The sequence below is a fragment of the Petromyzon marinus genome, chromosome 65 (assembly GCF_048934315.1).
Source record: "Petromyzon marinus isolate PM22_M1 ecotype Great Lakes invasive population chromosome 65, UKy_Petmar_22M1.pri1.0, whole genome shotgun sequence".
Classification (NCBI taxonomy): Eukaryota; Metazoa; Chordata; class Hyperoartia; order Petromyzontiformes; family Petromyzontidae; genus Petromyzon; species Petromyzon marinus.
Window position 1 is genome coordinate 3,106,395 of NC_133731.1, and position 15,322 is coordinate 3,121,716.

At 52.0% G+C, this 15,322-nt stretch overlaps 1 protein-coding gene across 2 annotated transcripts in view; it reads left to right on the forward strand.

Annotated features, from left to right (window-relative positions):
* Positions 1 to 5,722: 5,722 nt before the first annotated feature.
* LOC116956509 (GTPase KRas) overlaps positions 5,723 to 15,322 on the forward strand; it is a 30,968-nt gene continuing 21,368 nt past the window's right edge. The window contains exon 1 of one of the 2 annotated variants that reach the window (XM_032978187.2): positions 5,723 to 5,894. The gene's annotated coding sequence lies outside the window, so the exon portion shown is untranslated. The remainder of the gene's footprint in view (positions 5,895 to 15,322) is intronic. The other variant, XM_076054245.1, reaches the window with a different exon arrangement.

Below are 15,322 nucleotides of genomic sequence, written 5' to 3' on the forward strand. Positions count from 1 at the left end.
CCACTGCTGGATGAATGCCTCTCTCAGCCACCTCCACCACCACCATCATCACCATAGCAGCCAGGGTCAATCCACTGCTGGATGAATGCCTCTCTCAGCCACCTCCACCATCATCATCACCATAGCAGCCAGGGTCAATCCACTGCTGGATGAATGCCTCTCTCAGCCACCTCCACCACCCATCATCACCATAGCAGCCAGGGTCAATCCACTGCTGGATGAATGCCTCTCTCAGCCACCTCCACCATCATCATCACCATAGCAGCCAGGGTCAATCCACTGCTGGATGAATGCCTCTCTCAGCCACCTCCACCATCATCATCACCATAGCAGCCAGGGTCAATCCACTGCTGGATGAATGCCTCTCTCAGCCACCTCCACCACCATCATCACCATAGCAGCCAGGGTCAATCCACTGCTGGATGAATGCCTCTCTCAGCCACCTCCACCACCCATCATCACCATAGCAGCCAGGGTCAATCCACTGCTGGATGAATGCCTCTCTCAGCCACCTCCACCACCACCACCATAGCAGCCAGGGTCAATCCACTGCTGGATGAATGCCTCTCTCAGCCACCTCCACCACCACCATCATCATCACCATAGCAGCCAGGGTCAATCCACTGCTGGATGAAGGCCTCTCTCAGCCACCTCCCCCATCACCACCATCATCACCATAGCAGCCAGGGTCAATCCACTGCTGGATGAATGCCTCTCTCAGCCACCACCACCATCATCACCATAGCAGCCAGGGTCAATCCACTGCTGGATGAATGCCTCTCTCAGTCACCTCCACCACCACCATCATCATCACCATAGCAGCCAGGGTCAATCGACTGCTGGATGAATGCCTCTCTCAGCCACCTCCACCATCACCATCACCATAGCAGCCAGGGTCAATCCACTGCTGGATGAATGCCTCTCTCAGCCACCTCCACCACCACCATCATCATCACCATAGCAGCCAGGGTCAATCGACTGCTGGATGAATGCCTCTCTCAGCCACCTCCACCACCACCATCATCACCATAGCAGCCAGGGTCAATCCACTGCTGGATGAATGCCTCTCTCAGCCACCTCCACCATCACCATCATCACCATAGCAGCCAGGGTCAATCCACTGCTGGATGAATGCCTCTCTCAGCCACCTCCACCACCACCATCACCATAGCAGCCAGGGTCAATCCACTGCTGGATGAAGGCCTCTCTCAGCCACCTCCACCACCATCATCATCAACCATAGCAGCCAGGGTCAATCCACTGCTGGATGAATGCCTCTCTCAGCCACCTCCACCACCACCATCACCATAGCAGCCAGGGTCAATCGACTGCTGGATGAATGCCTCTCTCAGCCACCTCCACCACCACCATCACCATAGCAGCCAGGGTCAATCCACTGCTGGATGAATGCCTCTCTCAGCCACCTCCACCACCACCATCATCACCATAGCAGCCAGGGTCAATCGACTGCTGGATGAATGCCTCTCTCAGCCACCTCCACCACCACCACTACCATCACCATAGCAGCCAGGGTCAATCCACTGCTGGATGAATGCCTCTCTCAGCCACCTCCACCATCATCACCATAGCAGCCAGGGTCAATCGACTGCTGGATGAATGCCTCTCTCAGCCACCTCCACCACCACCACTACCATCACCATAGCAGCCAGGGTCAATCGACTGCTGGATGAATGCCTCTCTCAGCCACCTCCACCACCACCATCATCATCACCATAGCAGCCAGGGTCAATCGACTGCTGGATGAATGCCTCTCTCAGCCACCACCACCATCATCATCACCATAGCAGCCAGGGTCAATCGACTGCTGGATGAATGCCTCTCTCAGCCACCTCCACCACCACCATCATCACCATAGCAGCCAGGGTCAATCCACTGCTGGATGAATGCCTCTCTCAGCCACCTCCACCATCATCACCATAGCAGCCAGGGTCAATCCACTGCTGGATGAAGGCCTTTGTTGTCATTGACACAATTATTCGTGACGCTCGTGGTAACCAAGAGGGTGCCCCTGTGTGCACCGCGGAGTCTAAAGTCTGCCGCTCGTCGACGTGTTCTATGGACCCGGGTGGGAAGCCAAGAGAACAAGGGGTGTCTCGTTTGCATAGAATGAGGAGGACACGTTTAGTTTCTGGCGTTTTTAACGAGTGGACTGCGTATTCTTGGTTTCTTTCGGTAAAGTCACGCAGATCGAATTTTTTTTTAATAATAATAATAAAGTAAAAATAATAAAAGCGTTGAGATCGGTGTGGCGAGAGACGTGCAGAGAAGAATGGGCGGTGGGGAGGATTTGATGTAAAATGTAATTTGCTCTTATAGGTAAGAGGGGGGTTACCTGTAAGTGTATTAAACGGGGTGACGTCGGCGTGACCAACCTGACACTCTGCCCCGCCCACCTCTCCCTCTGCCCCGCCCACCTCTCCCTCTGCCCCGCCCACCTCCCCCTGCCTCGCCCACCTGCCCCGCTCCTCCCCCCACGGCCCCACCCCTTCATCCATCTCCCCCCCCCGCTTTTTTACGTCACTAACCGACACTGCACATTATAACTTCCTCGCGATTGGCTGTCGGAGATCACGTGAGGCAAGCTGGGGTGGGGGAGGCCCCCGCGTGCACAGAGTTCTGATTGGCTGTCGTTTGTTAATCGCGAATCCCCCACACCGCTTCTGGTTCCGGTGCACCGCACAAGGATATGCCTCGTTGCGATTGGCTGACAGAGATCACGTGAGGCAATCTGGGGGGGGTGGGGTGGTGTGGACCGCGTGCCACAGAGTCCATTTTAATTAATTATTTAACGATAATTATATTAATTCATCAAATATACGGCGCTGATATTCCATCCTAGGATCAAAAATGCGCAACGCATGAAAAAGCAGGAAACAAAACCAGCACCACCAGGGGCAACCAACCCAAACTAAAGTGGGAAGAAGGCCACTTTAAAGAGATGGGGTTTTCAAAGCAGACTATGAATGTCCCGATGTCAAGTGGCGAGGCGTTCCACAGCTTGTGGGTGCCACGCTCACAAAAAGCACCGATCACAAAAAGAGAGCAACCTATAGACCTGGGAATGCCGAGCACTTGAAGATCGGAAGATCTTAAGGACCTTGATGGAATATATAAATGTATCAGGTGCCTGCAAGTAATGTGGGGTAAGCCCTTTTGAAGCCTTAGTTCTGATTGGCTGTCACCGTCCATCGCGAGCACCCACCGATATATCGGATCGATATATCGGATCAGGTGAGATGGCTGTCGACCGATCGGAAGGTTGCGTTACCGACTTTACAGACAAGCCCAAGTAGAAACAAGCTCCTTAAAAACAGTTATTTAAAAAAAACGGTGTTATTAACAACTTCGTTCAACTGACGGTGGAGGAGTACGTCAATGATGCGGTGCCTGCTTCCACGTCAACGCTTACTTGGATTAATTGATTACTTTAAAAATGAATCTTCAGTGTACAACTTTTTATATTCTTAGTTCTTTCGGTAAAGTCACGTTGAAGGGAAACAATAAAATAATAAAATATATATAAAACAATCAAAAAAATTATCACGACGTTTCGACCATAACACAAACGGTCGTCACCAGGTGTGTCGGTTTGCATAAATTTATTTATAAATAAATTTATATATAGAATATTTATATAAAGAAATAGGAACTACTGCAGTCACGAAAGCTTTAAATCAAAATTTGTACAACTTTTGTTTGTGTGAAGTGAGGGTGCTCGTAACTCATTCACACGGAGCAGGAGCGCCTGAGACACGTGGCACCGGCTTCTTGGGCGTGGCGATTCGAAAGTTTAGGAACCGCGGCGTTTTTTTTACCTACACAAATATATATAAAAATAACAAGGTGTCCATTGAAAATGTTAATTGCTTTAAAGTAGCGATTTTATTTATTAATTGATGCCGATTTTGTTACAGGCATGCATTGTCACCGGATCTGAGTGCGTGTGCGAAATTTAGGAATTGATTGGACAACAGGAGGTGGACTAATTTTCGATGACAAGATTTCACCACGACACACACATAGAGGTCAAGTTGAGATGTGATTCCGGACATACAGTACCCTGGTGTCTACAAACTAAGTTGCCTCTGTGGTAGTAGTTACATTGGAGAAACCAAACGCCATGTCTCGGACCGCATTCGTGAACACAAAGCAGACCTAAAACACGGTAGGACCAACACCTCGGCCGTAGCAGATCATTGTTCTAATTCAGTAGGCTCACATGCCATTGACTTTTCCAAGACAGAGGTTCTTTGTAAGCCATCTGGCTACCATGAGAGAATCGTTCATGAGGCTATCCACATATACAAGCACAGAGACAATTTCAACCGAGAAGATGGATTCTGGCTTAGCAATCATTGGAAGGATTTGATAAAACATTTCAGGTCTTAATTGATTGTTCACGCTTACGGTGGCTTTCAGACAGCACACATAACATTTTTCGTCTCCCCCCTCCTCTTTTCAGAACATAGATGGACTCGTCCTTCTAAACAGACTGCCAAATCGCTGCCCTTGGTGCTAACGTTTTTTTAAAATAAATAAATACAAACACCGTTTGAAAATAAAAAAATAAATGCGAACCGCCACTTCTTTGAAATGTTTCTTGCCGTTGGTTTTTCGCACCTGATGACGACCGTTTGTGTTATGGTCGAAACGTCGTGAGAATTTGTATTGTTTTTATATATATTTTATTATTTTATTGCTTCCCTTCAATGTGACTTTACCGAAAGAGCTAAGAATATGAATTACTGCAGTCACGAAAGCTTTAAATCAAAAAGAAAACTTAGATTAAGGCCATCAGTCTAACTCCGTACTACAATAAACTAAAACATGGCCAAACCAAAAAACTTTTAGAAATCACCAAAATAAATCCATAAATGCAATGTAACAGTAATCATAGGAACTGTGATCGCGGTCATGTGCACACCTCTCGACCAATCGGGGGACAGCGAAATCGCTCACCCACCTCCACCTCCCTCCCACCCAGCTAACGCTGCTGCACCCACAGCAGATCGTGATCACGTGCGTGCCTCTCGACCAATCGGAGACGTGGAATCACCCACCTCCACCTCCCTCCCACCCAGCTAACGCTACTGCACCCACAGCGGATCGTGATCACCAGTGCGTGTCTCTCGACCAATCGGAGACGTGGAATCACCCACCCCATTCCCTCCCCCCAGCTAACGTTGCTGCACCCACAGCAGATCGTGATCACGTGCGTACCTCTCGACCAATCGGAGACGTGGAATCACCCACTCCATCCCCTCCCCCCAGCTAACGTTGCTGCACCCACAGCAGGTCGTGATCACGTGCGTACCTCTCGACCAATCGGAGACGTGGAATCCCCTCCCCCCCCCAGCTAACGCTGCTGCACCCACAGCGGAACGCGGTCACGTGCGTGCCTCTCGACCAATCGGGAGACAGCGGAATCGCTCACCCCTCCCCCGAGCGAACGCTGTCCCGAATTCGGGTCACGTGCGCGCCTTTTCAACCAATCGAGAGACGCGGCAATCGCCTCCACCGTGGGGAGTTTTCCCCACCTCGCGACCCACGTCCCCCTCCCCCTCCACCCCGTCCAACCCCGCCCCCTTTACACCCCACCCCGCCCCCTTTCGCCCTCTCCACCCCGCCCACCCATCATGCCGCTCCGCCCTCTTTCACCGCGCCCCGCCTCCTTCCGCGTCGCCCCGCCCCCTTTCCAACCGCGCCCCTCCCTCCCCCCCACCATCCCACCCCGCGCCTCTCTCTCTCTCTGTGCGAGTTGAAGGCTCCTCCATGTCCCTGCCGTTCGACTACCGCCGGCAACGACGGACTCCATAGCGGCGGCGGCGGCTGCGGCGTCTCTCGGCCTTTCGTTCCTTCGGGGGGACCCGGGGGTAAGTTGGCGTAGGGGGCCCGGCGCGAACCCCCCCCCCCCCCAGTTCGGGAACGGCGTGGGGGGCGGAGGGGGTGGCGGCAATCTCAACCCAACCCCCACCCCCCCCCACACACAACAACCACCCACCCGCGCTCACCGTCGTCCCCGCCCTGCCCTGCCCGGGGCCTAGCGCAGGCTCGCGGCAGGAGGTTTCAGGCGAGGCCGGCGTGCGTTTCTCCACCCCCCCCCCCCACCCCCGTAAAGTCGTAACACAATTTTTTTTTAACAACCTCCTCGTCCTCCTCTTACCCACCCACCCACCACCACCCACCCACCACCACACCACCCACCACATGCTTTGAACTGCCGCGTCCGGAGATCAACGATCGAACGCATCGAAAAGAACGAACCGCTAACGTTGGGTTCGGTCTCGCCCGCTCGCCGCTACGCCGCACAAGACATCGATCGAGCGCCACGCCAACCTCTCTCTCTCTCTCTGCGTGTTGTCTCCTTTAATCTGCCCTGGGTCTATCCACTGCTGGATGATGCTCGGCGAACCTTACCAACGCCCCAATTCCATGCCTCAACAGATCCACCACCCTTGCCTGCTACTCTCCCATCCCTTCCCAACCTCGCAGCGCATTCGCCACACGTGAACCGATATCATCCTAAATCATCTTCATCATCATCATCTTCATCATCATCACCCAATCCACTGCTGGATGGAAGGGCATTCAAACGCTACGCCCGTCGATTGCTGCTGCTGCTGCTGCTACAACGTGAACCTAACGCCATCAACATCGCCCTTTCCTCGGGCAGAATGAGAGGGTTTGTGTTTACCGGAGGAATCCGATGAGCTATGAAGCTCTTTTTTCTACTAATTCTTTTTCTTCTCAGTCTCAGATCTCTGCGGTGGTCGTCCGCCACGGTGTAGTGGACTAACGGGCGTGGATTTGTCCCTGGTCTAGTAAAGGTGTGTCACGTGTAGTAGGTGTGTGTCACGTGTAGTAGGTGTGTGTCACGTGTAGTAGGTGTGTGTCACGTGTAGTAGGTGTCACGTGTAGTAGGTGTGTGTCACGTGTAGTAGGTGTCACGTGTAGTAGGTGTGTGTCACGTGTAGTAGGTGTGTGTCACGTGTAGTAGGTGTCACGTGTAGTAGGTGTGTGTCACGTGTAGTAGGTGTGTGTCACGTGTAGTAGGTGTCACGTGTAGTAGGTGTGTGTCACGTGTAGTAGGTGTGTGTCACGTGTAGTAGGTGTGTGTCACGTGTAGTAGGTGTGTGTCACGTGTAGTAGGTGTGTGTCACGTGTAGTAGGTGTGTGTCACGTGTAGTAGGTGTCACGTGTAGTAGGTGTGTGTCACGTGTAGTAGGTGTCACGTGTAGTAGGTGTGTGTCACGTGTAGTAGGTGTGTGTCACGTGTAGTAGGTGTCACGTGTAGTAGGTGTGTGTCACGTGTAGTAGGTGTGTGTCACGTGTAGTAGGTGTGTGTCACGTGTAGTAGGTGTGTGTCACGTGTAGTAGGTGTCACGTGTAGTAGGTGTGTGTCACGTGTAGTAGGTGTCACGTGTAGTAGGTGTGTGTCACGTGTAGTAGGTGTGTGTCACGTGTAGTAGGTGTCACGTGTAGTAGGTGTGTGTCACGTGTAGTAGGTGTGTGTCACGTGTAGTAGGTGTCACGTGTAGTAGGTGTGTGTCACGTGTAGTAGGTGTGTGTCACGTGTAGTAGGTGTGTGTCACGTGTAGTAGGTGTCACGTGTAGTAGGTGTCACGTGTAGTAGGTGTCACGTGTAGTAGGTGTCACGTGTAGTAGGTGTCACGTGTAGTAGGTGTCACGTGTAGTAGGTGTCACGTGTAGTAGGTGTCACGTGTAGTAGGTGTCACGTGTAGTAGGTGTCACGTGTAGTAGGTGTCACGTGTAGTAGGTGTGTGTCACGTGTAGTATGTGTGTGTCACGTGTAGTAGGTGTGTGTCACGTGTAGTAGGTGTGTGTCACGTGTAGTAGGTGTGTGTCACGTGTAGTAGGTGTGTGTCACGTGTAGTAGGTGTGTGTCACGTGTAGTAGGTGTGTGTCACGTGTAGTAGGTGTGTGTCACGTGTAGTAGGTGTCACGTGTAGTAGGTGTCACGTGTCGTAGGTGTCACGTGTCGTAGGTGTCACGTGTCGTAGGTGTCACGCGTCGTAGGTGTCACGCGTAGTAGGTGTCACGCGTAGTAGGTGTCACGTGTAGTAGGTGTCACGTGTAGTAGGTGTCACGTGTGGTAGGTGTCACGTGTGGTAGGTGTCACGTGTGGTAGGTGTGTCACGTGTGGTAGGTGTGTCACGTGTAGTAGGTGTGTGTGTCACGTGTAGTAGGTGTGTGTCACGTGTAGTAGGTGTGTGTCACGTGTAGTAGGTGTCACGTGTAGTAGGTGTGTGTGTCACGTGTAGTAGGTGTGTGTGTCACGTGTTGTAGGTGTGTGTGTCACGTGTAGGTGTGTGTCACGTGTAGTGGGTGTCACGTGTAGTAGGTGTCACGTGTAGTAGGTGTGTGTCACGTGTAGTAGGTGTGTGTCACGTGTAGTAGGTGTGTGTCACGTGTAGTAGGTGTGTGTCACGTGTAGTAGGTGTGTGTCACGTGTAGTAGGTGTGTGTCACGTGTAGTAGGTGTGTGTCACGTGTAGTAGGTGTGTGTCACGTGTAGTAGGTGTCACGTGTAGTAGGTGTCACGTGTCGTAGGTGTCACGTGTCGTAGGTGTCACGTGTCGTAGGTGTCACGCGTCGTAGGTGTCACGTGTAGTAGGTGTCACGCGTAGTAGGTGTGTGTCACGTGTAGTGTGTGTCACGCGTAGTAGGTGTCACGCGTAGTAGGTGTCACGTGTAGTAGGTGTCACGTGTGGTAGGTGTCACGTGTGGTAGGTGTGTCACGTGTGGTAGGTGTGTCACGTGTGGTAGGTGTGTCACGTGTAGTAGGTGTGTGTGTCACGTGTAGTAGGTGTGTGTGTCACGTGTTGTAGGTGTGTGTGTCACGTGTAGGTGTGTGTCACGTGTAGTGGGTGTCACGTGTAGTAGGTGTCACGTGTAGTAGGTGTGTGTCACGTGTAGTAGGTGTCACGTGTAGTAGGTGTGTGTCACGTGTAGGTGTGTGTCACGTGTAGTAGGTGTCACGTGTAGTAGGTGTCACGTGTAGTAGGTGTCACGTGTAGTAGGTGTCACGTGTAGTAGGTGTCACGTGTAGTAGGTGTCACGTGTAGTAGGTGTCACGTGTAGTAGGTGTCACGTGTAGTAGGTGTCACGTGTAGTAGGTGTGTGTCACGTGTAGTAGGTGTGTGTCACGTGTAGTAGGTGTGTGTCACGTGTAGTAGGTGTCACGTGTAGTAGGTGTCACGTGTAGTAGGTGTCACGTGTAGTAGGTGTCACGTGTAGTAGGTGTGTGTCACGTGTAGTAGGTGTGTGTCACGTGTAGTAGGTGTGTGTCACGTGTGGTAGGTGTCACGTGTGGTAGGTGTCACGTGTGGTAGGTGTGTGTCACGTGTGGTAGGTGTGTGTCACGTGTGGTAGGTGTGTGTCACGTGTAGTAGGTGTGTGTCACGTGTGGTAGGTGTGTGTCACGTGTGGTAGGTGTGTCACGTGTGGTAGGTGTGTGTCACGTGTGGTAGGTGTGTGTCACGTGTGGTAGGTGTGTGTCACGTGTGGTAGGTGTGTGTCACGTGTGGTAGGTGTGTGTCACGTGTGGTAGGTGTGTGTCACGTGTAGTAGGTGTGTGTCACGTGTAGTAGGTGTCACGTGTTGTAGGTGTGTGTGTCACGTGTAGTGGGTGTCACGTGTAGTAGGTGTCACGTGTAGTAGGTGTGTGCCACGTGTAGTAGGTGTCACGTGTAGTAGGTGTGTGTCACGTGTAGGTGTGTGTCACGTGTAGTAGGTGTCACGTGTAGTAGGTGTCACGTGTAGTAGGTGTCACGTGTAGTAGGTGTCACGTGTAGTAGGTGTCACGTGTAGTAGGTGTCACGTGTAGTAGGTGTCACGTGTAGTAGGTGTCACGTGTAGTAGGTGTCACGTGTAGTAGGTGTGTGTCACGTGTAGTAGGTGTGTGTCACGTGTAGTAGGTGTGTGTCACGTGTAGTAGGTGTCACGTGTAGTAGGTGTCACGTGTAGTAGGTGTCACGTGTAGTAGGTGTGTGTCACGTGTAGTAGGTGTGTGTCACGTGTAGTAGGTGTGTATCACGTGTAGTAGGTGTGTGTCACGTGTGGTAGGTGTCACGTTTGGTAGGTGTCACGTGTGGTAGGTGTGTGTCACGTGTGGTAGGTGTGTGTCACGTGTGGTAGGTGTGTGTCACGTGTAGTAGGTGTGTGTCACGTGTGGTAGGTGTGTGTCACGTGTGGTAGGTGTGTCACGTGTGGTAGGTGTGTGTCACGTGTGGTAGGTGTGTGTCACGTGTGGTAGGTGTGTGTCACGTGTGGTAGGTGTGTGTCACGTGTGGTAGGTGTGTGTCACGTGTAGTAGGTGTCACGTGTAGTAGGTGTCACGTGTAGTAGGTGTGTGTCACGTGTGGTAGGTGTGTGTCACGTGTGGTAGGTGTGTGTCACGTGTAGTAGGTGTGTGTCACGTGTGGTAGGTGTGTGTCACGTGTGGTAGGTGTGTGTCACGTGTGGTAGGTGTGTGTCACGTGTGGTAGGTGTGTGTCACGTGTGGTAGGTGTGTGTCACGTGTAGTAGGTGTGTGTCACGTGTAGTAGGTGTGTGTCACGTGTAGTAGGTGTGTGTCACGTGTAGTAGGTGTGTGTCACGTGTAGTAGGTGTGTGTCACGTGTAGTAGGTGTGTGTCACGTGTAGTAGGTGTCACGTGTCGTAGGTGTCACGTGTCGTAGGTGTCACGTGTCGTAGGTGTCACGTGTCGTAGGTGTCACGTGTCGTAGGTGTCACGCGTAGTAGGTGTCACGCGTAGTAGGTGTCACGCGTAGTAGGTGTCACGCGTAGTAGGTGTCACGCGTAGTAGGTGTCACGTGTAGTAGGTGTCACGTGTGGTAGGTGTCACGTGTGGTAGGTGTGTGTCACGTGTGGTAGGTGTGTGTCACGTGTGGTAGGTGTGTGTCACGTGTAGTAGGTGTGTGTCACGTGTAGTAGGTGTGTGTCACGTGTAGTAGGTGTCACGTGTAGTAGGTGTGTGTGTCACGTGTAGTAGGTGTGTGTGTCACGTGTTGTAGGTGTGTGTGTCACGTGTAGGTGTGTGTCACGTGTAGTGGGTGTCACGTGTAGTAGGTGTCACGTGTAGTAGGTGTGTGTCACGTGTAGTAGGTGTCACGTGTAGTAGGTGTGTGTCACGTGTAGGTGTGTGTCACGTGTAGTAGGTGTCACGTGTAGTAGGTGTCACGTGTAGTAGGTGTCACGTGTAGGTGTCACGTGTAGTAGGTGTCACGTGTAGTAGGTGTCACGTGTAGTAGGTGTCACGTGTAGTAGGTGTCACGTGTAGTAGGTGTCACGTGTAGTAGGTGTGTGTCACGTGTAGTAGGTGTGTGTCACGTGTAGTAGGTGTGTGTCACGTGTAGTAGGTGTGTGTCACGTGTAGTAGGTGTCACGTGTAGTAGGTGTCACGTGTAGTAGGTGTCACGTGTAGTAGGTGTCACGTGTAGTAGGTGTGTGTCACGTGTAGTAGGTGTCACGTGTAGTAGGTGTGTGTCACGTGTAGTAGGTGTCACGTGTAGTGTGTGTCACGTGTAGTAGGTGTGTGTCACGTGTGGTAGGTGTCACGTGTGGTAGGTGTGTGTCACGTGTGGTAGGTGTGTGTCACGTGTGGTAGGTGTGTGTCACGTGTGGTAGGTGTGTGTCACGTGTGGTAGGTGTGTGTCACGTGTGGTAGGTGTGTGTCACGTGTGGTAGGTGTGTCACGTGTGGTAGGTGTGTGTCACGTGTGGTAGGTGTGTGTCACGTGTGGTAGGTGTGTGTCACGTGTGGTAGGTGTGTGTCACGTGTGGTAGGTGTGTGTCACGTGTGGTAGGTGTGTGTCACGTGTAGTAGGTGTCACGTGTAGTAGGTGTCACGTGTAGTAGGTGTGTGTCACGTGTGGTAGGTGTGTGTCACGTGTGGTAGGTGTGTGTCACGTGTGGTAGGTGTGTGTCACGTGTGGTAGGTGTGTGTCACGTGTGGTAGGTGTGTGTCACGTGTGGTAGGTGTGTGTCACGTGTAGTAGGTGCCACGTGTAGTTGGTGTGTGTCACGTGTCGTAGGTGTGTGTCACGTGTCGTAGGTGTGTGTCACGTGTCGTAGGTGTGTGTCACGTGTTGTAGGTGTCACGTGTAGTAGGTGTCACGTGTAGTAGGTGTCACGTGTAGTAGGTGTGTGTCACGTGTAGTAGGTGTGTGTCACGTGTAGTAGGTGTCACGTGTAGTAGGTGTCACGTGTAGTAGGTGTGTGTCACGTGTAGTAGGTGTGTGTCACGTGTAGTAGGTGTGTGTCACGTGTAGTAGGTGTCACGTGTAGTAGGTGTCACGTGTAGTAGGTGTCACGTGTAGTAGGTGTGTCACGTGTAGTAGGTGTCACGTGTAGTAGGTGTCACGTGTAGTAGGTGTGTGTCACGTGTAGTAGGTGTCACGTGTAGTAGGTGTGTGTCACGTGTTGTAGGTGTGTGTTACGTGTAGTAGGTGTCACGTGTAGTAGGTTTGTGTCACGTGTAGTAGGTGTCACGTCTAGTATGTGTGTGTCACGTGTAGTAGGTGTGTGTCACGTGTAGTAGGTGTCACGTGTAGTAGGTGTGTGTCACGTGTAGTAGGTGTGTGTCACGTGTAGTAGGTGTCACGTGTAGTAGGTGTGTGTCACGTGTAGTAGGTGTGTGTTACGTGTAGTAGGTGTGTGTCACGTGTAGTAGGTGTCACGTGTAGTAGGTATGTGTCACGTGTAGTAGGTGTCACGTCTAGTATGTGTGTGTCACGTGTAGTAGGTGTGTGTCACGTGTAGTAGGTGTGTGTCACGTGTAGTAGGTGTCACGTGTAGTAGGTGTCACGTGTAGTAGGTGTCACGTGTAGTAGGTGTCATGTGTAGTAGGTGTCACGTGTAGTAGGTGTCACGTGTAGTAGGTGTGTGTCACGTGTAGTAGGTGTGTGTCACGTGTAGTAGGTGTGTGTCACATGTAGTAGGTGTCACGTGTAGTAGGTGTGTGTCACGTGTAGTAGGTGTGTGTCACGTGTAGTGTGTGTCACGTGTAGTAGGTGTCACGTGTAGTAGGTGTCACGTGTAGTAGGTGTCACGTGTAGTAGGTGTCACGTGTAGTAGGTGTCACGTGTAGTAGGTGTCACGTGTAGTAGGTGTCACGTCTAGTAGGTGTGTGTCACGTGTAGTAGGTGTGTGTCACGTGTAGTAGGTGTGTGTCACGTGTAGTAGGTGTCACGTGTAGTAGGTGTGTGTCACGTGTAGTAGGTGTGTGTCACGTGTAGTGTGTGTCACATCTAGTAGGTGTGTGTCACGTGTAGTAGGTGTGTGTCACGTGTAGTAGGTGTCACGTGTAGTAGGTGTCACGTGTAGTAGGTGTCACGGGTAGTAGGTGTGTCACGTGTAGTAGGTGTGTGTCACGTGTGGTAGGTGTCACGTGTGGTAGGTGTCACGTGTGGTAGGTGTCACGTGTAGTAGGTGTCACGTGTAGTCGGTGTCACGTGTAGTAGGTGTGTGTCACGTGTAGTAGGTGTGTGTCACGTGTAGTAGGTGTCACGTGTAGTAGGTGTCACGTGTAGTAGGTGTGTGTCACGTGTAGTAGGTGTGTGTCACGTGTAGTAGGTGTGTGTCACGTGTAGTAGGTGTGTGTCACGTGTAGTAGGTGTCACGTGTAGTAGGTGTGTGTCACGTGTAGTAGGTGTGTGTCACGTGTAGTAGGTGTGTGTCACGTGTAGTAGGTGTGTGTCACGTGTAGTAGGTGTCACGTGTAGTAGGTGTGTGTCACGTGTAGTAGGTGTGTGTCACGTGTAGTGTGTGTCACATCTAGTAGGTGTGTGTCACGTGTAGTAGGTGTCACGTGTAGTAGGTGTCACGGGTAGTAGGTGTGTCACGTGTAGTAGGTGTGTGTCACGTGTGGTAGGTGTCACGTGTGGTAGGTGTCACGTGTGGTAGGTGTCACGTGTGGTAGGTGTGTGTGTCACGTGTGGTAGGTGTGTGTGTCACGTGTGGTAGGTGTGTGTGTCACGTGTGGTAGGTGTGTGTCACGTGTGGTAGGTGTGTGTCACGTGTGGTAGGTGTGTGTCACGTGTGGTAGGTGTGTGTCACGTGTGGTAGGTGTGTGTCACGTGTGGTAGGTGTGTGTCACGTGTGGTAGGTGTGTGTCACGTGTGGTAGGTGTGTGTCACGTGTGGTAGGTGTGTGTCACGTGTAGTGTGTGTCACATCTAGTAGGTGTGTGTCACGTGTGGTAGGTGTGTGTCACGTGTGGTAGGTGTGTGTCACGTGTGGTTTGTGTGTGTCACGTGTGGTAGGTGTGTGTCACGTGTGGTAGGTGTCACGTGTGGTGTGTGTCACGTGTGGTGTGTGTCACGTGTAGTGTGTGTCACGTGTAGTAGGTGTCACGTGTAGTAGGTGTCACGTGTAGTAGGTGTCACGTGTAGTAGGTGTCACGTGTAGTAGGTGTCACGTGTAGTGTGTGTCACGTGTAGTGTGTGTCACGTGTAGTGTGTGTCACGTGTAGTGTGTGTCACGTGTAGTGTGTGTCACGTGTAGTAGGTGTCACGTGTAGTAGGTGTCACGTGTAGTAGGTGTCACGTGTAGTAGGTGTGTGTCACGTGTAGTAGGTGTGTGTCACGTGTAGTAGGTGTGTGTCACGTGTAGTAGGTGTGTGTCACGTGTAGTAGGTGTCACGTGTAGTAGGTGTCACGTGTAGTAGGTGTCACGTGTAGTAGGTGTGTGTCACGTGTAGTAGGTGTGTGTCACGTGTAGTAGGTGTGTGTCACGTGTAGTAGGTGTCACGTGTAGTGTGTGTCACGTGTAGTAGGTGTGTGTCACGTGTGGTAGGTGTCACGTGTGGTAGGTGTGTGTCACGTGTGGTAGGTGTGTGTCACGTGTGGTAGGTGTGTGTCACGTGTGGTAGGTGTGTGTCACGTGTAGTAGGTGTGTGTCACGTTTGGTAGGTGTGTGTCACGTGTGGTAGGTGTGTGTCACGTGTGGTAGGTGTGTGTCACGTGTGGTAGGTGTGTGTCACGTGTGGTAGGTGTGTGTCACGTGTGGTAGGTGTGTGTCACGTGTGGTAGGTGTGTGTCACGTGTGGTAGGTGTGTGTCACGTGTAGTAGGTGTCACGTGTAGTAGGTGTGTGTCACGTGTGGTAGGTGTGTGTCACGTGTGGTAGGTGTGTGTCACGTGTGGTAGGTGTGTGTCACGTGTGGTAGGTGTGTGTCACGTGTGGTAGGTGTGTGTCACGTGTGGTAGGTGTGTGTCACGTGTGGTAGGTGTGTGTCACGTGTAGTAGGTGCCACGTGTAGTTGGTGTGTGTCACGTGTCGTA